This window comes from Myxocyprinus asiaticus, chromosome 16 (genome assembly GCF_019703515.2).
Source record: "Myxocyprinus asiaticus isolate MX2 ecotype Aquarium Trade chromosome 16, UBuf_Myxa_2, whole genome shotgun sequence".
Taxonomy (NCBI): domain Eukaryota; kingdom Metazoa; phylum Chordata; class Actinopteri; order Cypriniformes; family Catostomidae; genus Myxocyprinus; species Myxocyprinus asiaticus.
This window is the reverse complement of record NC_059359.1, coordinates 269,499-295,000: the sequence shown is the minus strand read 5'-3', so window position 1 is coordinate 295,000 and position 25,502 is coordinate 269,499. Positions and strand designations below refer to the sequence as shown.

Sequence of the window (25,502 nt, the reverse complement as noted above, 5' to 3'; positions counted from 1 at the left end):
ACACACATACACATACAAACATACACACACGAACAGACACACACACACAAGCACACAAACAAACACACACAAACACACACCCACACACGGACACACATCACTGTAACCGTGAGGGTGATGAAGGTAGGACTGAAGATGAAGGTTGTACCTTGTGCAGGTTTCCCTCCAGTATAAACTCGGCTCTGACGCCGTTGTTCTCTGGACTGCGGTAGTCGAACAGAGAGTTCGTCAGGTACGTCATTCCTTCACACTCAGAGTGTCTCCACAACGGAAAAACACTGCATCCTACAGCAACAAACACACACTCAATACCACTTACAGAACAGTGTGTGTGTGTGTGTGTGTGTGTGTGTGTGTGTGTGTGTGTGTGAGTGTGTTTTTGTGTGAGAATCACCTCCTTCTGTTCATATTCTGTTCAAAATCTCGAATTCCCATAATGCCCTTCAGACAGACGGCACGACAACCAACGACTTCCACCTGACAGTCGAAGAGCGGCTCTCCCATCATCAGAGCCTAAAGCACACAAACACACACAGAACACGAGGAGGACCTGAGTGAGAGCATGAGGCGATCAACGAGTGTGTGTGTTTGTGTGTCACCTCCACTGTGATGCCCTCCTTCTCCACACACAACAACTCGTAAGACTTCACCTTCTGAGGACTGTAGTAACTGCTCTCCGAACAACACTGTCAACTACACCGAAGAGAGAATGAAGAACATTTCATCAAAACGGCTTTATTTTTGATCTATTTCAATGTTTGTACCTTGAAAGTGATGGATGCTTTAGTGCAGTAAAAACCACAGGGTCCCTGTGAGAGTGCTGCAGGGGTCGAGCAGCGCCACCTTCCTGTGATTCTGTGTAGAAGGCAGACTTGCCCTCCTTCTCTCCTGCGTTCATGATGGCCTGGACAAATGACCACGCCCATGACACCCAGCCCTGATCCTCATCCTCACCCTGAAAGAACTGACCCGCTAGAGATGCTTCTGAACCCTCCACCGTCACACCTGCGGGAGAGGACGTGATGTCATCATGTTGGTATTTGTAATCTCCTGGCAGGAAAACAGAGCTCTCTGTGAGGTCAGAGTTCAGGAATGTCTGAGCTGGTGAATATTATGACATGTTTTAATTAAATTTCTCACTCGGCGTTTACTCGTCTATTTCTCCTGTGAAGAGATTTCCGCTTTAAACACATGACAGTTTTTAGAGCAATAAAAACATGTTCATATGAATGAATGAAAGAGAGTAACATCATACAATTAACACAAATACACAAGAGCGTGTGTGTGTGTGTGTGTGTGTGTGTGTGTGTGTGTGTGTGTGTCCCTGCATGTTACAAGTCACTGTTCCACTGCACACATTTCACTGTATAGACCTTATTCACAGGAAAACCATAACTGATTTTTGACATGAATAAAAACAAGATTGAGGGACACACTTAAATTCTCTTCAATGACATCCACTGTATAAAGCTGTACTAAGGTCCTTGATCACAACTCGTGTTTTTTGTAGTTTTCTGGCTACTGACATTTTTTTGGCAAGATGTATTTCCAATCCGTTTATATGCATGTAAAAAACTGTTTATTCCAGGGTTTTGCAGAAAGCAGCGTTCTAAAACGTCATGTAGGTTTTTGCCAGAAAATACGGTTTACTGGGCCAAGTAAATGCAAAAGTGGCATTCTTATTTTATTTATTTTTTTAAAGAGTGCGCATGTGGGTCGCATGGCGCCATGCGGGGCTCGGATGTGTGAACGACGAGCTTTGCGCACTTTGCTAGTTTTTAATTATTTTTATGTCATAAACCAGTGAGATTCGATACACCCTGCTACATAACTGTTCTACGAAGTCAACATGTCAAGAATTCAAAATCCTCGGGCTCTGGAGATATTAAAAGACACTTGCATGCTCAAGCTGATACCCCAGACAGGGCCGCAGACCAGGGACTCGGTTTGGCGGTGCAGCGGGAGAAATTCAGCGTCAACTGTCCAGCATGTCTATAATGCTGGCGAAGGTCGTGGCAGACTTGGAGGATCTTGCTGTAATACGTCGCTCGATTACAGTGATGGAGGCAAAATTCTCTGAGATGGTTACAAGATTGTCAGACGTCGAGAGATGATAATCTGGAGTCATCGGAGAGGGAATTAGCTGCTAATCTGCTAGCGACCAAAACTGACTTGGAACGCATTTGGGAAAAACTGGAGGATTTGGATAATCGTAAAAGGCAAAAGAATTTCCAAATTGTTGGAATTCCTGAGGACGAGGAAGGCCAAGATATGGTAAAATTCCTTGACGAGCTCTTCCCGAGTCTGCTCGACATAACAGGCCATAAGCTCGAAATCGAGTGAGCTCACAGGGTTCCGGCTCGGAGATCCACTGAGGGAGACAGGCCCCGATCAATTCTGGCCAAATTTCTGAGATCATCCGATAAAGATCTCGTGTTACGCGAGGCGAGGAGTAAAGGAAGGCTTTCTTGGAAGAACCACAACATTTTCTTGTTCCCAGACTTTATGAATTTGACAAGAGAGAAACGTGATCGATTCAAGGAATGCTAGAAACTCTTACATCAATGGAAGATCGCTTTTGCACTGAAGTTTCCAGTCAAACTGAGAATAGATACTAAGGATGGCCGCAAAATATTTACATGCCCACAGCAAGCATTGTCTTTCATAGAGACAATGGGGTGAGTAAGCCTTTTGGTGTTTATAACATTTCCCCCAAGTGAGCTTGACTCGCTGAACATTCACTTGACTGTCTGAGGAAACTGGGCGCCTTCTTTGTTTCTTTTTGTGTTGATTCCGCCTAGCAGCTGGAGTTTGTTTTGTGGAATAACACTCCTTCAAGAAACTCTTGCATCGACAGAGGATCGCTTTTGCACTGATGTTTCTGGCCAAATTGAGAACAGATACTAAGGATGGCCGCAAAATATTTACATGCCCACAACAAGCGATGTCCTTCATAAAATCAATGGACTGAGGAAGTCATGGTGTGTTTCTCACGTTGCCACAGAGTGAGCTTGTCTAACTGAACATTCACTTGACCGTCCGAGGAAACTGGGCACCTTTCTTGTTTCATTTTTGTGCTAGCTCCGCCTAGCAGCTGGAGTTTGTTTTGTGGAATGACACTCCTTCGGGACAGTTGTGGATGAATCTGCTGTTCTTTGTGCTTATGCCTCCTATTGGCTGGAGTTTGTTTTGTGGAGTATTTTTTGCAGGACATTGGAAGGATTAGGTCATTTGCTGCACTCATGAACAGCCGGCTCACTGATCATTCATTTGACTGTCTGAGGACACTTAACAGCTTTTTTTTCCTTCTTTTTTGTGTGCTGGTTCCACTAGCGGCTGGAGTTTGTTTTGTGGAGGAACACACCTTCGATACAGATTTGTGAATGAATCTATGCGTTCTTTGTGTATATTCTGCCTATTGGCTGGAGTTTGTTTTGTGGAGGAACACACCTTTGGGACAGTTTTGTGAATGAATCTACATATTCTTTGTTTTTATTCTGCCTATTGGCTGGAGTTTGTTTTATAGATTATTTTCTGTTATGTAATTCTGTCTCATAAAATTTGTACAGAAGTACCGGGCTTGAGCAATCTGATGGCAAATTTGTCACGGGGGCTGTCGTAGGTGCACATGGACCTTTTGGGTTTAGAGAGAGATGGATGCCGGTTGGCGCTGTCCTGCACGGGGTTAATGTGCATGTTTTCTTTTTTCTGTTTGTTTGGTTCGGGGGGAAGTTCGGGGTTTGTTTGTTGTTCTAATGTTGGAATGTGGTCCTTATAATTTTATTTTTGACACACAATCTATTTTTTCTATTATGTCAAAATGTCAAATGTTTATATGAGTGGACTGTCTCTCTCCACATGGAATGTGACTGGGTTGGGGCACCCCATAAAAAGAAGGAATGTTATTTATTTTCTTAAACGTAGGAAATATGATATAGACTTTCTTCAAGAAATGCATCTTTCCCCACAGGAAGCTGAAAAATTTGGGAAGATATGGGGTGGACATGTTTTCTTTAGTGCTGGCTCAAGTAAGAGCAGAGGAGTCATTACACTGATAAGTAAACATCTACAATTCAAATGTCTCAAACAGATTAAAGATAAATTAGGGAGAGTCATTATTGTTTTAGCTGAAATTCAGGGGCAAAGGTTGATTTTGGCTAATAATTATGCACCTAATGCTGATGATCATTTTTTTTTTTTTTTGTAACACATCAATGGAAAGGAGGAGGCGAGAACCGGCTTGATAATATAAATAATAGTTTAATTATAAACTGAACCAAAAAGACAAACACACACACAGGTGTCAGACAGCTGTCCGTAACTCTCTCTCTCGCACTGCCATCTCCAGTCGGCCCTTATCCCTCTCGGGCTAATCTGCCTGATTAGGAGCCGGGTGTGTAGAATCACGACCCAGCCCCGCCCTCCGCCCTGCCACACATATTATAAAGACCACATTCCAACATCAATGCAACAATCAAACCCCGAACTTCCCTTAGAACAAAACATACAGAAAAAAGAAAAACGTGCAAATTAACCCCCTGCACGAGAGCGGCAACTGGCGTCCATCCCCCTAAACTCAAACAGTCCATGTACGCCTACGAGAACCCCCGTGACAACTTTGCCATCAGATTGCTCAAGTCCGGTGTTTCTATAAAACTTTTGTGAGACAGAATTACACAACAAAAGATAATCTATAAAATAAACTCCAGCCAATAGTCGAAATAAACACAAAGAACGTGTAGATTCATCCACATAACTGTCCCGAAGTTTGTTCCTCCACAAAACAAACTCCAGCCGCTAGGCAGAATCAGCACCAAAAAAAAAAAAAAAAAAAGTTTCCTCAGTCAAATGAATGTTCAGTGAGCCGGCCTATTCTGCTGCTACAAGAGTGCAACAAATGACCTAATCTCTCCAAAAACTTGCAAGAAATACTCCACAAAACAAACTCCAGCCAATAGGAGGCATAAGCACAAAGAATGTGCAGATTCATCCACAACAATGTCCCGAAGGAGTGCTGCTATACTAAACAAACTGCAGCCGCTAGGCGGAACCAGCACAAAAAGAAAAAAGGCGCTCAGTTTCCTCGAACAGTCAAGTGGATGTTCAGTGAGTCGGCTGCAACATGAGTACCACAAAATAACTTACTCCATTGACTTTATGAAGGACATCGCTTGCTGTGGACATGTAAATGTTTTACGGCCATCCTTAGCATCTATTCTCAATTTGGCCGGGAACATCAGTGCAAAAGCGACCTTCTGTTGATGTAAGAGTTTCTTGCATTCCTTGAATCGGTCACATTTCTCTCGTTGAATTCGCAAAGTCTGGGACCAAGAAAATGCTGTGGTTCTTCCAAGAAAGCCTTCCTTTACTCATCTTTATCAGATGATCTCAGAAATTTGGCCAGAATTGATCGGGGCCTGTCTCCCTCAGCGGATCGCCGAGCCAGAACCCTGTGAGCTCACCCGATTTCCAGCTTATGGCCTGTTATGTCGAGCAGACCCAGAAAGAGCCCGTCCAGGAATTTCACCATACCCTGACCCTCTGCTCCCTCAGGAATTACAACAATACAGACATTATTCTGCTGGCTACAGTTCTCCATATCTTCCAACTTCTCCCAAATATGCTCCAAATCCACCTTGGTCGCCAGTGGATTAGCAGATAATTCCCTCTCCGATGACTCCAAGCATTCGATTTGTTTCTCAACATCCCCCACTCTTGTAACCACCTCAGTGAATTTCGTCTCCATGGCAGTGATCGACTGACGTATTACAGCAAGATCCTCCAAGTCAGCAAAGACCTTCGTCAGCATTGCCGACATGTTCAACATTTCTTGCCGAAATTCCCTCATTTCTGCAACCAAACTGACTCCCAGGCTTGCGGCCTGCTGCTGAGGGGACGTAAGTGTCTTTTAATGTCTCCAGAGCCCGAGGATTTTGAATTCTTTGACATATTTTCCTCCTAGAACAGTTAAGAAACAAAGTGTATTGGATCTCACCGGTTTATATCATTAAAAGGTATTAAAACTAGCAGAGTGTGCAGAGCTCGCCATTCACACATCTGAACCTCGCATGGCATCACGTGACCTGCGAACTAGGTCTTTTAATCATGTTACTCCAGTTTTAGCTTTTTGCATTGATTACCAATTAATTTTAGGGTTGTGTGATGAGGAGGGCAGGGCCAGGCCGGGCCGTGAGTGCGCACGGCCAGCCCCCAGTCAGGCTGATCAGCCGAGGAGAGTGATAAGGCCGAGCTGGATGTGGCAGTTTGGGAGAGAGAGAGCCACACGCAGCTGCCGTGTGTGTTTATGTTTGTGTCTTTTTGTTTAAGTTTTCATTAAAATATTACTTTGATGCCTCCTCCTTGCCCATCCTTTATAAGTGTTAAATTGGTGCCGAAACCCGGGAAGGAGGAGGGATGCGCTGTCGTGGAGTCCTCGCCACTGCCGTCCACCCAAGGGAGCAGCCGCGGCTGTCCGTCGGGGGATGGAGGAGTCGCTGCCGGCCACCTGTACGTGGAGGAACGGACACTGTCCGCGAGAGGAGGAGGGGCTCGCTGCCGGCCGCCTGGGGCGGTGGAGCCGCTGCCAGGGGCAGATGGTATCACTACCAGCCGCCAGAACGCGGAGGGGCATTCCATCCACTAGGGGTCGGAGGACTCGCTGCTGTCCGCCAGGGGAGGAATGTCTGTCTTCTGCCAGAGGGTGGAGAAGTGGTCGAGGACCAGGCGACGCCGTGTCTGGGAACCGGTGAGAAATTTTTTTCTCTCTCTCCTCTCTCTCTCTTGCTGTCATTTGGCCCTTTCCCTTTCCTCTTTTCCCTCCCTTGTCTCCCTCCCAGGTCTCAAAAGGTGGGGAAAGCCTGCCAGCAGGCATGGCCAGAAGGGCAACACCCCCAACACAGGGACAAAGGAGGGAGGAGCGTGATGAGGAGGAGGGCGGAGCCGGGCCATGAGTGCCCACAGCCGGCCCCCAGTTGGGCTAATCATACAAGGAGAGTGATAAGGCTGATCGGATGCGGCAGTTTGGGAGAGAGAGAGCCACACGCAGGTGCCGTGTGTGTTATGTTTGTGTCTTTTTGTTTACGTTTTCATTAAAATATTACTTTGATGCTTCGTCCTGTTCCCGCCTTCTCCTTGCCCATCCTTTATACTGTTACAGGTTTATTTTATGATTTTATAAATTACAAATAAATCATTACATGGGTTGGCGCCAGATTATTTAGCAGAACTTTTAAGACCTTATGAAACAGTTAGACCTCTTAGATCTTCTTGTTGTGAACTGATGGCTGTTCCAAGATCCAGATGCAAAACAAAAGGTGATAGACTGTTTGTAGTGAACACCCCCACGATTATCGAACAGCCTGCCCTGGGATATTAGATCTGCTTAATTTTGCTTTTACTACGTTTTGAGAAGCACTTTGTGCTATATTGCTAAAAGGTGCTATATAAATAAAGTTATTATTATTATAATTTATGTCAGAACAGCTTTACACAAAGATTCGTTCTTCTCGTGTTTCACGAATGAGGCCCAATCAACTAGAACACTCCAATTTCAAATACTGATAACTGTCCCTCGCATCCGCATATGCACTCAAGAGCGTTGAGGAAACCCGGAGTATAAAGGAAACCTCACTACAACAGCGCAATGCAGCTACACAGTAAACAAACACAGTAGCAACTGTGAAACGTCTGGAACATGAAGCAACGGGGCACATGCTGTTGTTCTGCAGAATGAGTGTCTTCAGTTATAAGATAAATCAATCAGTAAATGATGAGTAGTGGTGTCTCAACTCACCGGGGATGCTCTCTCGGAGTGAGCTGTTCTCCTCTCTCTCGCCGTCTTGATGAACGCCCATCTCGCCATAATATAGCGCCACACCCAACACCATGAGACGAATGATCATGGGTAACTGCTGATCCATGAGTGACAAGTTAAAACTCTCCACTAGTGTGTGAACCTGAACACACACAGAAACCATCATCACACACGTCTGTTTCTCTGTTTGGAGGCACATGAGCAGAAGTGTTTGCTCTCTTACTTTAATAACCGCAGGGATTTTGGCATTGATGTTGTCGTAGGTGAAGTGAAGACGCGTTCTGAAGGAACATTTGTAGAGCAGAGGATCCTGATAGAACTCTATCTTCCCACTTGCATTCCTCTTGTCCAAACACACCATACAGTCGGAAAAATTTATCACCTTCCTCAGGACCAGTTCAGGAGCTACAGACAGACAGACAGCGAGACAGACAGACAGACAGAGGGAGTGAGAGCTGCAGGATAATGAATGTCATTCAGCAGCAATGAATCAGATTTATTAGCAGCTGAATGTCAGTGTGTGACACACAACAGATCCAACACACACTTAAGAAGCACTTAAACACTGAGGAGGAGTCAAAGGTGAGAGTGTATGTGTGTGAGCTCTTACAAGAACATGTTTACATTGTGGTTTGTTGAAAATATTTTTCAGTATTGACATTCCTGCAGATGTATTTTATTCAAAGGGATGTTTTTTTTTTTTTTATCAGACCTCAACGGTAAACTTCCCCAACAATAACCTCCGACCTGCCAAACCTCAGGCCTAAAACCAACATCGCCAAACTGTCCCTGTGAAGTGCTTTGATGAGTGCAGTTTGCTTTGGTGTGTTCATGTATTTCCCACTGAAACAGGAAGTTTGGCCGGGACATGTCAAACAGCATGTCACTTTTTAAAACAATAGCCAATAGGATTTAGTTTACATCGCAGCCCAGCAAAGCAACACAAATATCATTTTAACAGTGTGCTGCTTCTCGTGTCAGAGCTGGTGTTTAGCTGCGGAAATGAGAAGCGATCTCAATATCGAGTCCGACCGCTTTTCCGCTGATTTGATCTAACTGACCATGTTAAAACATAACCAGCTCACAAACACACACAGCATATCATGGTCTTTCCTTACAACGAGGCTGGAGCCGTTGTGCAAGTCAATGCAAATGAATAAGAAACAAGCAAGTAAAAGATCTAAAACTTAAAGAATAAAGTACACTTGCTCATGCTGTACATCCCAAGAACCCTCTAAAAAACGCCTGCATTAAATATGAATGAACTCAAGCCACTTTTCTCGCATCTGACTCCCTTGTGAGCATTCCATTCAGAAGTGATCATCCCTATGCCCTAAGAAGACAATTACCCTCCACTGTGAGAGCTGCAGAGGGCTGACAGGTGATAACACTCATTCACAACTCACTGTTTAAGTGATTCTTAAAGGATTAGTTCACCAAAAATGAAAATTCAGTCATTGTTTACTCACCCCTGTGTTGTTATAATCCTATATGTTATAACACCAAATATACAATGAGGTTTGGTGAGAAACAAACCGAAATCTGATGTATTATTAAGTAAAAATGTTCACTGTAACGAGGAGGAGGGCGTGACCAGCCGTAACGATGGACACCCGACACTGAATCAGCCCAATCAGCCGGGAGAGCGATAAAGAGGAGCCGCGGATGCCAGTTCGAGAGAGAGGGAGAGACGCATGCAGTCGCTGTGTGTGTGCGTCAGTGTTTATGAGTGTGCATTTGTTATGCTGAAAAGCAGTTTTATGTGTGTTTTGTTTAATTAAAAGTCTTTTGGTTGTATAACCCGGTTCCTGCTTCCTCCTTTTCCAGTGATCAAGAGGCGTGACTGCCACATTCACCGACTGTTGATCTCCTGTGTGCGTTCATGATAGGGCACGAGAGCAACAGTTCACACAGCGCCCTCGCGACATTGGGGCATTCAAGCAAAACCTTGTTTATCTAAAACAGGCCCTCCACAGCGATAGTCACAACAGAACACAACACAGCTGCACACAAAACAGAGAACAGAACTTATTAAACATGTCTGAAGAGTTTGTAGTCCAAGAATTGATGCATTTCTATGCCCAGCCTTATTTTTTAAAGTTTTGGACCGGTGCCAGTTCACAGTGGACGGAGTTACCCGCATGATGCCAAAAATAGAAAACAAGCGATCTATAGAATGTACTGTTCTCATCACTGCTGGTTAGGAAAAAAACTCTGATTACCATAGAAAATATACCTTAATCGTGAGTCGTTAGCCATCAGTTTAGGACACGGTGTGACTGTGGCTGCCTGTAGCCTCTTCTATGTTTCTGTTTGATTCCCAAATACTGCATCAATTCTTCGACTACAAACTCTTCAGACATGTTTAGTAAGTTCTGTTCTCTGTTTTGTGTGCAGCTATGTTGTGTTTTCTGTTGTTAATATCGTTGGTGTCCCTGTTGAAGCGAAACCAAACAAGTTTTTGATTGAACGCCCCATCTCGCTCATGCTGTGTAACTACTGTTACTCTCATGCAAAGAGCTTAAAGCTCGCGTGAAGACTCATGAACACACACACAGGAGATCAACGGTCAGTGAACATTTTCACTAAATAATACATTAGATTTCAGTTTGTTTCTCATCAAATCTTATCGTATGCTTTCATAACAATCATGAGTCTCATGAATAATTTATTAGACTTCTGAATTATACTTTTGTGTTCTTTTGAAGCTTGAAGAGGTGGTCACCATAAACTGCCATTGTATGACATCACTGAGCACAACATTTTGTGTTCAGAAAAAGAAAGAAAGTCATATAGGGTTATAACAACACAGGGGTGAGTAAACAATGACTGCATTTTCATTTTTGGGTGACCTAATCTTTTAATGGAAATTCTGTTTGGAACGACCCTACAGCATGATTTGTGCTCCCTTCAAAGTGCCCTGTGAAGGCATCATGTATGTGGTTAGAACACAGACAGACACTCTGAGCTGATGGATGTTGAGGGTGTGCTTTTTTTCTAAAAAGCATTTGATTCAACAATTTCTCAGCAGTTTTGTGAGTTGCTCGGAAGAGAGCAAAATGTAAATATCTGCTGTAAGCAAATTTTGTCAACACTCAGAAGTACACTAGCATATACAGTAGATGACCTTAAAACTAATAGACATGGGCTAAAAGTAACAAACCCCTCTTTAAGCCCCAAACACCAGGCCTAAATCTCCCATCACAGCTAACCTAAAAATATCCCCAAACATCCGAACCGGAGTCCTAAAACCCTTCTCACTCACTCAACTCCCTTGACAGAGTCACCTTAGGCTTGTTCTCAGGAGGCCTAACCTTTAAAACATGATTTATACTGTACAATGAGGACTTTAAGACATTTAGCTTTATTTTCTGTTACAGCGTAATTTTCTATAAAGCTGCTTTGAAACAATGCGTGTTGTGAAAAGCGCTATACAAATAAATTGACTTGACTCGACTCCAGCCCTAACCCCGCATTCATTTATTTTTAAATCACACTTTGATTTTCATTCAGTTCTTGGTGTCTGATTGTGTATTCTGACATGAGTTTTTAACAAAGCTAAAACAGATCTGCAGATGATTGGATCTCTGGTCCTGGAAGAAGAATACACACAACACACTTTTATTAAACAAAGACGGCACATTTCCTCTGATCATCTGATGTCAAACTCTTTAGATCTGCCCATGTGTGCTCAGTTGTTTGGGTTCTAATGTTTACATGCTGATTACTCGTCTGTCTCTCAGTGGCTTCACGTCTTCTGCTGTGTTTCAGAGTATTTTATATCCTTGAAACTTACTGTTGTTTCCACAAACACAATTGAAGAACACATGTGAAGACATTGAACTCACAGATGACATCCATGAACACTCGATCCCACAGATCGTCCACTGTGTAGCATTCTGCAGACGTGATGTTCACTGACAGAACAATATCATCCTCCACATACTTCAGAATCAGATTATTCACCACAATATTTACATTACTCACCACTCGATGAATCAGACTCTGGGTGTACCCTACAGAGAGAGAGAGAGAGAGAGAGAGAGAGAGAGACAGACCGGGACACACTGATGAGAACTGCTGCAGTATGTAACAAGTAGATACAGGACTGCACACTTTTAATGATATGTGTTGAAGTATTCTCATCATCTGCATAGTTGGGCTGGGTAAAAATAGAGAGCTATTTCTGATGCATCGCAATCTTCATTTGCACGATTCAAATATTGATTCTTAAATTGCAAGTTCATGCTATGCGACTGTAAATGTCTGTGATTCTCAACTGGCAGGTAAATGTTCATATTTCACTCAGCAGTGATTGAGTAGTTTAATCTTTCACTGAGTGTTGAGTAAAAGTGTGTAATGTGTGTCCAAAGACGACATCCATTTGTCATTGAATAATGTCTCTTTTAATTTCCTTTCTTTTCTTTACAGTCAGATGTTGATTAAAAACAACAAAAATAAACATTTAATTCTATTTACACATAGCACGGATGTGGTAACGAAGCCATTTGACTCTACTCTCATTAATATGCGATCATTTACAGAACTGCCGGTAGTCTTAAAGAGGCAGTACTGTTTTAGCACTTATTCTACACATCAATGTAAATACTTGTAAATAGTACAAAATATGCATGTAAACAAAAGTCACGATTATTAAATAACTGTCTGATCGAATTTTTTTTCTCTAACCGTGGTTATCTCAAATAAATGCGTTTAGAGAAAAAAATGCAATCAGGCGGATTATTGTGCACTTCAAATTCCAATCACATTTGAATGCACAAATAAGGGAATTTTAAGCAAATATATAAATGCCATAATGCCATCAATGGCGCGTTTGTGTGTCATTCAGTTAAACTCCGAGCGTCACTGAGCCGCAACATGGACGTCAGCCAGATCAGCTCCTGTCCAGAAGAGCATGTGAAATACTACAAGCGCTCTGATGCATGCGCAGTCAGCAGATGCACCTGCCAAACACCAGCAAAAATATAAACAAACAAATAGAAACTTTGATAGTAAATGCAAAGTGCTCCGGTTTCACTTTAAACAATCGTGTAATGGCAAATGTTCCTGGTCATGACGGGTTCATTTATGCAGTATTAAAGGGACAGTTCACCCAAAAATGAAAATGCTCTCATCATTTACTCACACTCATGCCATCCCAGATGTGTTTGACTTTCTTTCTTCTGTTGAACACAAATGAAGAATATTTCACTTCTGTAGGTCCATACAATGCAAGTGAATGGTGACCAGAACTATGAAGCTCCAAAAAGCACATAAAGGCAGCATAAAAGTAATCTATAAGACTCCAGTGGTTTAATCCATGTTTTCTGAAGTGATATGATAGGTGTGGGTGAGAAACAGATCAATATTTTTGTCAATTTTTACCATAAATTCTCCTCCCTGCTCAGTCAATCTCCACTTTAACTTTCACATTCTTGTTCTTGCATTTTTGGTGATTCACATTCTTCATGCATACACCCCCTACTGGGCAGGGAGAAGAATTACTAGCAAAAAAGGACTTAAATACTCATCTACACTTATCATATCACACAGTGATAAAATGATGAGAGGAGAAAAAAGGGCTCATGGGTTTAATCAAAGAGCATTAAAAAAGGTGTGAAAGTAAAGAAATTATGACAGAAATATTTTACTTTTGCATAATATAATATAAAATAATTGTATATAATATAAACAGAGTTCAGAGGATTACTTTTGAAATGTATTTCACTACAGATTACAGATTACATGCTGTAAAATGTAATTTGTAACGTATTCCGGTAGATTACTCAAGGTCAGTAATGTAATCTAAATACTTTGGATTACTTCTTCAGCACTGGTAGATTTTTTCACTTGTTTTGACTATAAAAACTCTGTCAGTACAGTAAGACAAAATACACATGTTAAAAATACATTCTCTGAAAAACCCAAATATCTTCTGCTGTGTTGTTTCTAAAACAAGATTAATCAAACTGATCTTGTTTAAGGATTTTTAGATATTTTTACAGGAAAACAATTCAAAAATTATTATCAAGAATATGATTTTTGCCCTAATATCAAAGATCTTACTAGAAAAAAATTAATTATGATCCAATGTGAATTTTCTTGATAATAAAATATGATCGTGTCTGGTAACATGTGCATGTAAAATGGCTAGAAATAGCATTTTAGCTTAGCGTAAAGCTGACAGTTTACACAAGTTTTATTTCTATTTCTTCTGCTCCAAACTTACTTCAGACTTACTTCTCTGTCTGCTCGTATGAATGTAACACATCATAAGAAAGTGTTTCACCACTGTTCAAATGCACTTTAGATCACATCATTTATATGTAGAAATGTTTTCCATCTGAAAGGACTAAATATTAAATTAAACAAATGACAATAAAATGCAAAGTAATCTCTTCAGTAATCTAAATACTTTTTGAATGTAACTGTATTCTAATTACCAATGATTTAAATTGTAACTGTTGTTGAATACAGTTACTTATATTTGTATTTTAAATATGTAATCCCATTACATGTAATCTGTTACTCCCCAACACTGAATATAAATACAAATATATATTTTATATTATATATTTATTTGTTAATTAAAATATTTTTTAAATAAGTTCATAAAACAACAGTGTAAATGTAAAATTGACCAAAACTAAAGTAGGACATATTTTAAGTATTTTTAAATATTTTGATATTTAAAACATTATTTTTCATGTGATTCATATAGTTTTAAACCCTTAAAAGGAAATCATATATCGGATATATTATATCCCTATTTTATTATTTGATTTATATATTTGAAGTTAAATATGTAAAAAAGGTTTATGATGCACACACACAACAATATGAAATATGACAATTTATATGACAATTACTCGTGAAAGCCCCAAAACAGACAATTAATCATCATAATCGCAATTATTTGTTTGACAATTAATCGTCAGCCAAATTTCATAATCGTGACAGCCCTTATATACAGTATATATATATATATATATATATATATATATATATATTATATATATATATATATATGCAATATTACTATTATTTTCATAATGTACAAACTTAGAAAGTCCCCTGTATAATTAACAACATTAGCTGAGAGAAAATGTCTTTCATATGTAAGCAAAATGGACATTATAACTGAAATATACACATATGAATCAGGATCGAATTGAAATCAGAATCGAATCAAAAGCTTGCGAATCTGGACATAAATACCCAACTGTAGTACTGAGGTTTGTTACTGTCAGAGTAACATAAGAACATACATGTTAAGTATGTACAACATGACTGCACACTTGTAATGTGTTAGACAAACTCATCTGCCTAGAGTCTTAAACATTATGTCTACAGCACAGATCTCGAACACACCACACAACTATCACTCAGACACCACAAAAGACGGGGAAACCTCTTAAAGAGAAAATATCACAGTGAACACAGAGGTGTTAATTCAAAAACAGATAGATGTAGAGAAACAGGACGGAACAGAACGCAGAGGTCTCGAGATGCACTGTTAAAAATTGTGCATATGGAACACAAGAATGCATCCTGTGTGAACGGCCCCTCGTGTGTGTGTATGTGTGTGTGTGTGTGTGTGCAAGTGAGCGGCTCAGGACCAGAAGCTCCAGTTGAACAGCAAACATGGTAAGGTCATTACTCACCAAAGTAGTGAAAATATTACAAACCAGAGAGTTTCAGCAATAAAATATTAAAATATACAGCAATAAATCGTCATAACCGCAGGACCAATGGCATTATCCACACACTGAGTCCCACTTCAACTTATAAAACTTTAATACTTTTTCCTGCTTGTCCAACTCAAATGTTTGTCTTCCTGTGCACGAGCGGTGTGTAATTAATGAGCTCTTCAGAATCCCACAAACTCAAACCTTCACAACTACAAGCGCACAATGAGCTGAACAACAAATATGTGTTTTATAACACAACAGAAGGCTGAAATATCACACTCACTGTATTGTCAGCATTTCTACTTTATTTCCTGTGGGCATCATTCATGTGCTGGTTTGCATGTGTATGTCATGGGTGTGTGTCAAACATGCAGGTCAGCAGCGAGTCTGTGTGTGTGTGTGTGTGTGTGCGTTCACAGTCATAATGTGTTTCTCTGTTTGAGCTCTCTGGATTTAATTTAGTGAGCTGGAGTGGTCAACTCCCCTTCATCTCTTTCTGTATAAACTATTGCTGCAGTTGCACCTGTGCTGCGGCCGCAGGGACGAAACTCTGCAGCCATAAAAGAGCTGGAAAAACCAACTGCTTTATGTGCGACTGCTGCCAAGAGCTGCAAGGAAACTCCACCGGCCGCTGTCTGCTCGCACAACGCATCAGCTGTGATTAGTGCAGACGCTACATGACGAGAATGAAGAGATGAGTATGCAGAAGACATGCTGAGATACACACTTGTGAGAGAAAATCACACAGTGTGATGTAAGAGGAATTTCTTCACACATCTGTCATTCTAAACAAAACTACACTCGAGAAGACCACAACGGAAAGATCTTAGTGTTAATCTGAATTTAGAAAGTTATGAATGATAATTCAGCAATGCCAATATTTGTTTTAGTCATGGCGTTATTTCCTTCTTTCATTACAATGCTTTGGATGACTAAAGAGAAACCAGGGGACGCTATCTACCATCTAAATGCATACAAAAAGTTAAAGTAGTGTTTGAAATTTAGTAAAGATAAGGACAAATACATTAATTTAATTACTACATGTACAAATAGTACATTAACACAACCAAATTAATCCATGATTTGTATTACACATTGATAACTAATATGGGCATTATATTCATGTGGTTTAGTCAGAGGGGAACTGGCCCCCACAGTGAGTCTGGTTTCTCCTAAGGTTGTGTTCCTTGCCACAGTCACCTTCAGCTTGGTCACTGGGGGTCTTAAGACAAAAAGGTAGCACTTTACGATATGGCTTTATTTGTTAACATTAGTTAACATGTATGAACAATAAATAATACTTTAACAGCACTTATTAATCTTAATGTTAATTTTAACATATACAGTGGCAAGAAAAGTTATGTGAACTCTTTGGAATTACCTGTATGTATAAATTTTAGAAAAAGTATGTGAACTCCTACATTAATGACGTCAACAAAGCTAATTAGAGTCAGAAGTTGGCAAACCTGGCATCCAATTAATGAAACGAGATTGGAGGTGTGGGTTAGAGCTACTTTGACTTATAAAAAGCACTCAAACATTTTGAATTCACAAGATTCACAAGAAGCATCTGCTGATGTGGACCATGACTTGCAAAAAAGAGATTTCAGAAGACCTACGATCAAGAATTGTTGCTTTGCATAAAGCTGGAAAGGGTTACAAAGTTATCTCAAAGATCTTAGATATTCATCTGACCACAGTCAGATAAACTGTCTATAAATGGAGGTGATTTAGTACTATAGGTACTCTCTCTAGAAGTGGCCGTCCAGCAATGATGACTCAAAGGGCACACCGCAGAATGCTCAATGAGGTATAGAAGAACACTAGAGTGACAGATAAAGACTTGAAGGAATCATTGGAACTGGTTAACATCTCTGTTCATGAGTCTACTATACAGAAAACATTAAACAGGTATGGTGTTCATGACAGGACATCACAAAGGAAGCCGCTGCTTTCCAACAAAAACATTACTGCAAAAACTTTTTCAATGAAGCTGTTTAATGGGGACTTTAAGACATTTAAGTCATTACAGAAACTATAGAATGATTTTCTGTAAAGCTGCTTTGAAATGATGTGTGTTGTGAAAAGCGCTGTACAAATAAAATTACTTGAATTTAATTCTAAGCAATTTTATGTACATGTCGTTTACGATCGTATTCAATTGTGTGAGCGTGTTATATCTGCTTATCCACTTTAGTCGATTACTAGCGAACACACCTGTAGTAATGTGTTCTCTTCTGCGACTGAAGTCATGATCCTGAAGTTCATTTCTCACACAAACTCACACACATGCAACGCAAGAGTTGATTCCTGCCGACACATCACAGAATTGGGCCGATGAACTTCTGTTTTATAGTGTGCGCTTGACTGAACACATCAAATCTGTTCTGATTAGCTGTAATTTTGTTGTTTTGCACACATATTCACTTTCAATGAGTACAAACATTCGCTGGAATCTTAACGTGTTGCACCTGGGCAGGACACGGTGTAAAGCTTCAACTCTTATTTGATACTCGCTACACTTTCACATGCAGCTATTAAACAACAGCTCAAACTGTCCAGAAATTGTGTGTTGAAGCGTTAGATAAAAACATCTGCTAAACGCATCAGTATAATTGTGTGCTAAACGTGCTGAAATATTTTACTCCATGATCCAGAAAATAGTCTAACTATTTTACTGAGTGAAAGAGCACAGTATGCATTAGTGTGTGTGTGTGTGTGTGTGTGTGTGTGTGTGTGTGTGTGTGAGTGTGTGTGTGTGAGAGAGTGAGTGTGTGTGTGTGTGTGTGTGTGTGTGTGTGTGTGTGAGAGAGTGAGTGTGAGTGTGTGTGTGAGAGAGTGAGTATGAGTGTGTGTGTGTGTGTGTGTGTGAGAGAGAGTGAGTATGAGTGTGTGTGTGTGTGTGTGTGTGTGTGTGTGTGTGAGTGTGTATGTGTGAGAGAGTGAGTGTGAGTGTGTGTGTGTGTGTGTGTGTGTGTGTGTGTGTGTGTGTGAGTGTGTGTGTGTCTGTGTGTTCCAATGAAAACAAACAGCACTGACAGCTCTGATGGGGGTCTTCAAGAGTCCTTCCAGATAAGAGCTGTTACTCAGGGTGGGTCCGTCGCCCTGTGACCTTCACAACATCACTCACCTGGGGGCAGGTCAGGGTCGCTTGGGGCCTGTTGCACCCGCCGAGGTTTAGATGCACTCTTGGAGTTCTCCGACGTACTGTGATTGGTCAAGCTGGATGTACAACATTCATTATCATCCTGAAAACACACAAACGACACAAGCACAACATTACACTAAACATCTGATGAACGAGAAGAGCACCAGATTTTACTGCACCTGATTTAAATAAACAAACTGAAAGTTCAGGGTAAAAGCAGAAGTGTGTGTGTGTGTGTGTGTGAGAGAGAGAGAGAGAGAGAGAAAGAGTGTGTGTGTTGAAGGAATGTGGGAGCTGTGCAGGAGTTGGTATAAATAGCAGTAAAGGTTTATTTCTCATTTATTGCTGCAGTCTGCTGTGTGTTTGTGATTAATGAGTGAAGATGCAGCTGAAACAATCCAACAATCAGAGCATCACACACACACACACACACACACACACACACACACACACACACACACACACATTGAGCTTTATAGAGCCGTCACTGATAACAGACACTGATTTACCGCAGTGAATTCACTTTACTACAGCAGTTCTGGCCTCATCCACCACACACACACACCTAAACACCACAGTCACTGTGACCTTTGACATCACACTAACATCACATGTGCAGAGACTTAAACACATAGCTACACACACACACACACCACTTACTGTGTGTGTTAATGAAGATGATGTTTTAAAGACGCTTTGCTGATGCGTGTACCTGTGTTGTAATACACACTTGATTGTGCCAACACAACAAACGCTGGAGAACATGTTTAATCTGAAGTATAACAACAGTAAATAAAATAATCAAACCGTCCAGAGAAGAGCCTGTACATGACTCCATCAAACACACTGTAACTATAGTAACAGTGATGAATGTAAATATTAAAAATGGCGCCTTCTATTCGAACTACAACCAAACACACACTCAAAATTTAGTTGTGACTCCGAAACATTTTTATATATATATATGAGTGGTGGTGGCGTAGTGGACTAAAGCACTGAACTGGTTCAATCCCCACAGCCACCACCATTGTGTCCTTGAGCAAGGCACTTAACTCCAGATTGCTCCAGGGGGATTGTCCCTGTAATAAGTGCACTGTAAGTCGCTTTGGATAAAAGTGTCTGCCAAATGTATATATATATACTGTATATATAAATATATATATATATATTTTCTTATTGTGTATTTTTATATATACTTATATTTTCTATTTGCTTTTTATTTTCTATTTTCTATTATCTCTGTCTTGTTGTTGTATTGTTTGTGTACTGGAAGCTTCTGTCACAAGACAAATTCCTTGTATGTGTGTAAGAATACTTGGCAATAAAGTTCATTCTGATTCTTCTGTTGTGTTTACTTCACCTTCAACTGGAGCTTTTATTTGGCAGAAAACTGAGCAGTGTGTTTTTGACAGTTTACATGTTCCTTGTAACAAATCTGGTGAATCATCTCCTTTTCTCAGTTTTTAGATTTGTATAATAACTTTTATAACTGTAGCAGTTACAGATGTTGACAGAATGTTGGAATGTGTAAACCTGCAGCACTTTGCTTTTGTAATGTATGTGAACCGCTCCGAAACCGCTGAAAACAGTGTATCGTGTGTCACCCGTTCACTCTGAAGATCATGTGTTCATTTAACCCGTTAATGCCAAACACTCTTACATATTCAGGTCTTATATATCGGCACTTATATCTATCAAAAATGCCCAGATAGTGTCAAATTTTACAATAGAAAATAATAGAATAAAATATGTTTTGATATGTTTTTACGTTTTATTCTTCATTTATCAAAGAGAAAAATGCAACAAATCTAGAACTGGATTTATTATTTTCACACTGAAATTTGCTGTCAAACACATATCGAGCTACACAACACATAAGATACACATAAGATACACATATGTATTTTCTCAGGCACTTGAGTGTAAATAGATGCACAACTTACATAATTTCAATAGTACACCCAAATCACAATATTCATATAATACTGTTGATGTGTTAAACTTGCTATAGTTCAGTGTTGTTTCTTCATCAAATATCAATGTCAAATCTAAATCAAGTCAATCACTGTAATAACAGCGCCACCTTGAGTAAAAAATAACATGTATATGTTTGTGTACATGCATATGAGATACTGATAATTCACCATAGTTGCACAGAAAATCAACTTGATATTATTTGTATGAATATATTACTGATTTCTCTTGTAATATACAAAGAAATAGATATCCTGTGATAGTCAACTTATACAGATATGAAATAATCATGAAAATATAATTTATGAATGTGCATTAAAAAACCCAGAAATTCTTACATATGTAGGGTCTTTACTTAAACCATTATAATTTGTTTGTGTGTGTGTGTGTGTGTTACACTATTTATAAGAGAGAGATTGAGGAATACTAAAGAGGTGTGGTCCCAGGTCACTAAAGACCATAGGTATACAGTATGTTTAAGGGTTACTGAAATTGCAGTCTTTCCAGGTTTAATTATCACATATGACCATATCACGATTCTGATATTATTTTGATTGTGTAGTTCTAAATGATCATGAAATTAGTCTAATGTGCGCTCTTTAAGAAATGTTGTGGCCAAATAAAAAGTGCTTTAAAAACAATGCAATATTCACAATATTGCTTCATTTTATATCACCAGCAAAATCAGAATCAGAATGAGCTTTATTGCAAGTATTCTCACATCCAGAGTGATTTTTCCAGCCTTTTTCCTCACTCTGGAAGTGTATAGTTCTTGAAGGGAGAGCAGGGGGCAACCATTAATCCTCTCAGCAGTCCGAACTGTCCTTTGTATTCTTCTGATGTCTGATTTCATAGCTGAACCAAACCAGACAGTTATAGAAGTGCAGAGGACAGACTCAATGACTGCTGAGTAGAACTGTATCAGCAGCACCTGTGGCAGGTTGAACTTCTTCAACTGGTGAAGGAAGTACAACCTCTGCTGGGCCTTTTTCACAATGGAGTCAATGTGTGTCTCCCACTTCAGGTCCTGTGAGATGGTAGTGCCCAGGAACCTTAATGACTCCACTGCTGCCACAGTGCTGTTTAGAATGGTGAGGGGGGTCAGTGTTGGGGTGTTCCTCCTAAAGTCCACAATCATCTCCACCATTTTGAGCATGTTCAACTCCAGGTTGTTTTGACTGCACCAGACAGCCAGCTGTTCAACCTCCCTTCTGTATGCAGACTCATCATCATCTCGGATGAGGCCAATGACAGTGGTGTCGTCTGCAAACTTCAGGAGCTTGACAGAGGGGTCCTCGGCGATGCAATTGTTGGTGTAGAGGGAGAAGAGAGCACACATCTCTGGGGGGCACCAGTGCTGATTGTACAGGTGCTAGAAGTGAATTTTACTGTATTTTACAAAAAATATATTACTATTACAAATATTTGTATTTTTGTATCTTTTTATCTTTTTGAATTATTATTAATAATAATTCAGTATTATGCTATAATAATAAACTTGAGTGGGTCTTACAATAATAATACAGTTTTATAATAATATTAATCTAGGTTCCTAAAAAAAAGGTAGTAAAGCTGTATTTATTTTGCACACCATGTTCAATGAAACAAAATGTTTTAGTAAAAAAAAGTTTTACAGTCAGTTGATTATTATCACAAAATAAACCACAACAAGGTGATGGCAAAACTGACCAATAAATATCCACTATTCTAGAGATCCGTGTAATAATGGTGCATTTACATCATGTTAGAATTAGGGATGTGTGCAACGACTAATTTTACTGACATTTAAATGGTAATTTTGTAGTTGAAACCTGCAGAAAACAGTAAAAACAAACAGTGTGTGTGTATGCGACCCATTTCAAATACTTAATCTGTTATTCCAAAAGACAAATCTGATACTAAATGCCACTGAAAAAAGGAAAAAGGGCATTTATTTGTGACATGCTTGCCTTGCATTCTGATCAATGTACATTAAATATAAAACAGGAACATTTGCCAACATGGGCATATTTCTTGAATCCAACTGAATGAATAGACAGTGCCGGACGTATGTGTAAATAAAATAGTGAAAAGTTTAATGGGGGTGTAACCGACTAGTAATTCCAACGCCGACTAGCAGCAGCAGTACCGTTTAGTGGAAAAGTCGAGCACATCTCTAGTTGGTATTAACATAATTATTGATTCGGAGCGTTCTTTATTGAACTCATAATTACAAGTTGTAAACTCGTTAATCTGTGAAATTTCCGACTTAACCATCGTTACATCACATAACAAGATAATCAATATGATGGCAGTGGCCTCAGCAGTTAAAGTAGTTTACACATTTCTTGCGTTACATGGGTGAGTGGCACCTCGTTGTACCATCTTATTGTGGCACAAAATCACTTCCACCGTTCCTTCACATTATGAACGACCTTCAAAACTCCACGAGTAGCTGATTCTCTAGCTACTATTAAGAAACATCTTCCAACTTCTGGCACAATCCTACGAATGCACTAATGGTCTTATTTCTTCTTAATAATAATAACAATAATACTGCAAATCCATTCTTTCACCAATCTCTCTCTCTCTCTCTCTCTCTCTCTCTCTCTCTCTGCTTGTACTTCTCTGAGGATTTTGAAACTTTGTATTGCAGCCCTTTTTATTTTATTTCCTCCTTAGGATAAATCACTCTTGCTGAATTTCTCATTTGTTAGTCACTTTGGATAAAAGCGTCTGCTAAATGAATACATGTAAAATGTAAATATTTCTGTTTGATTTATGCCATTTTATTATGTCATTGTGACCTTCTTTGTTCTTAAACATTTGGTAACAACATATAGAGGTGAATTAATGAATTAAAAGTAGTAATCATTATTTTGTTGTTATTAACAGGGTTAATCCATCTTAAGTGGTCCTACGGAATAATGACTGTGTCGCTTGTGTCTATGATGACCAGTGGTGGTTAGGCTTGGTTGAGGACATCAGCGAGGAAAACTGTGATGTTTTTTGTAAAATTCTTCTACCCACCTGGACCAAAAACATCATTCAAGATATCTATTGAGGACAAAGTGTGGGTTCCCATGAACAATGTTCTCAGAAAACTGACACCTGCCGAATGGACTACTGCCACCGGACACTTCCACAACATTTCCTAGAGACTGAGTGAGGAAATCTCACAGCTTCTAATCAAACATGTAGCATGTCGATCATAAACATAATTACTGTAAAATGCTGTTCATTTTTATTATTTGTTATGCTTATTACATCTGTTCATTTCTCAAAACACATGAATAAAGTAGGCTTTTCCCCAGATTTCTACTAGCCCTAGCTCTGTAACCAGTGTAATCTCAAACTCAACATTTTTACAGCTTATGATATCATCCCCACACGTTCTCTTATTCAGGTATTTGACATCTTTGGGCCAAGTATCTTAGCAATAATAAATAAATGTCTCCTTGAAGGGATTGTCCCAGATTACCTTAAACATGCTACTATTAAACCGCTGCTTAAAAAGCCAAATCCTGACTCGACAGTCCCATCCGATTTTAGACCAATTCCCAATTGACCCTATATTTAAAAAGTTTTAGAGAAAGTTGTTATTTTCTAGAGATAAATAGTACTTTTGAAACACTCCAGTCTGTGTTTAGGAAGCAATCACAGTACTGAGTCTGCTCTTTTAAAGTTTTAAATGTTATCTGTCGATTCGGGGGATTCTGTGATACTTCTGCATTTAGATCGAAGTGCTGCGTTTGATACTGTAGACCACAGTATCCTTATTTCTCAACTTGAACATTGTGTGGGTATCAAAGATCATGTTCTCAATAGGTTTAAATCTTATTTGGAGAACAGAACTTTCAGTTTGCATTGATGGTTTTTCATCGTCTAAATCTACTTTGACCTGTGGGGTCCCTCAAGGCTCCATTCTTGCCCCAATCTTGTTTTCATTATATATGGGATCAATCCTTAACAAACATGAAGTGTTGTTTCATTGTTATACAGACAACACTCGAATTTATTTGCCCTTGAAGCAAAATGTCAAAAATGGCTTGAAATCCTTAGCCGCTTACCACTCGGATATCAAATCATGGATGTCCTTATACTTTTTAAACCTAAATGAGAGTACAACTGAGGTTATTGTGTTTGGCCCTTCAGGCACTTCAGGCAGCAGAAATCTTGATTTTTGCGATCTGACATCTTACATTAAACCCTCTGTGAAAAAGTTTTGTGCTGTATTTGACTGCACTGAAATTTGACAAACAGATAAATGCAGTAGTCATATCAAGCTTTTTTCAGTTGAGACTTCCAGCCAAGGTTAAGAGTTTAGAGTGAGTTATACATGCTTCTAATCTCGACTTGACTACTGCAATTCAATTTATATAGGAATAGGACAATCTAGCATTAATCGTTTAAAAACAGTCCAAAGTGCAGCTGCTAGACTTTTGACTAATACTGGTAAATATGAAAATTACCTCTGTCTTAATCGCCCACATCGCCCTCCAGGTTAGCTGACAAATTTTCTTGAGGAGTTGGATGTCCTGCTGTCCTCCTTGCCGGAGGATGGTAGGCAACTTGTGGTTCTTGGTGATTTCAACATACACCAAGACAAGAATACTCTCCTGGCCTCATTTGACTTACTACACACCACAGCAACTCACAGATCGGGCAACCAGCTGGACCTCATTTTTACACGTAACTGTACCAACTCAAATATTCTTGTTACTCCTTTACATGTCTCTGATCACTACTTTGTTCAATTCAACATGACCCTCCCATCTACATTAAAACAGTCTCCACCTTTGGTTTCCTTTCGCCGTAACCTCCGTTCTCTTTCACCCTCACGCCTTTCCACTGCTGTCTCTACCTCTCTTCCCACACAAATGGTATTTTCCACCCT

General features: G+C 39.8%; 1 pseudogene; it reads right to left on the bottom strand.

Annotated features, from left to right (window-relative positions):
- LOC127454532 (intermembrane lipid transfer protein VPS13B-like) overlaps positions 1 to 25,502 on the bottom strand; it is a 189,269-nt pseudogene that overhangs the window by 150,066 nt on the left and 13,701 nt on the right.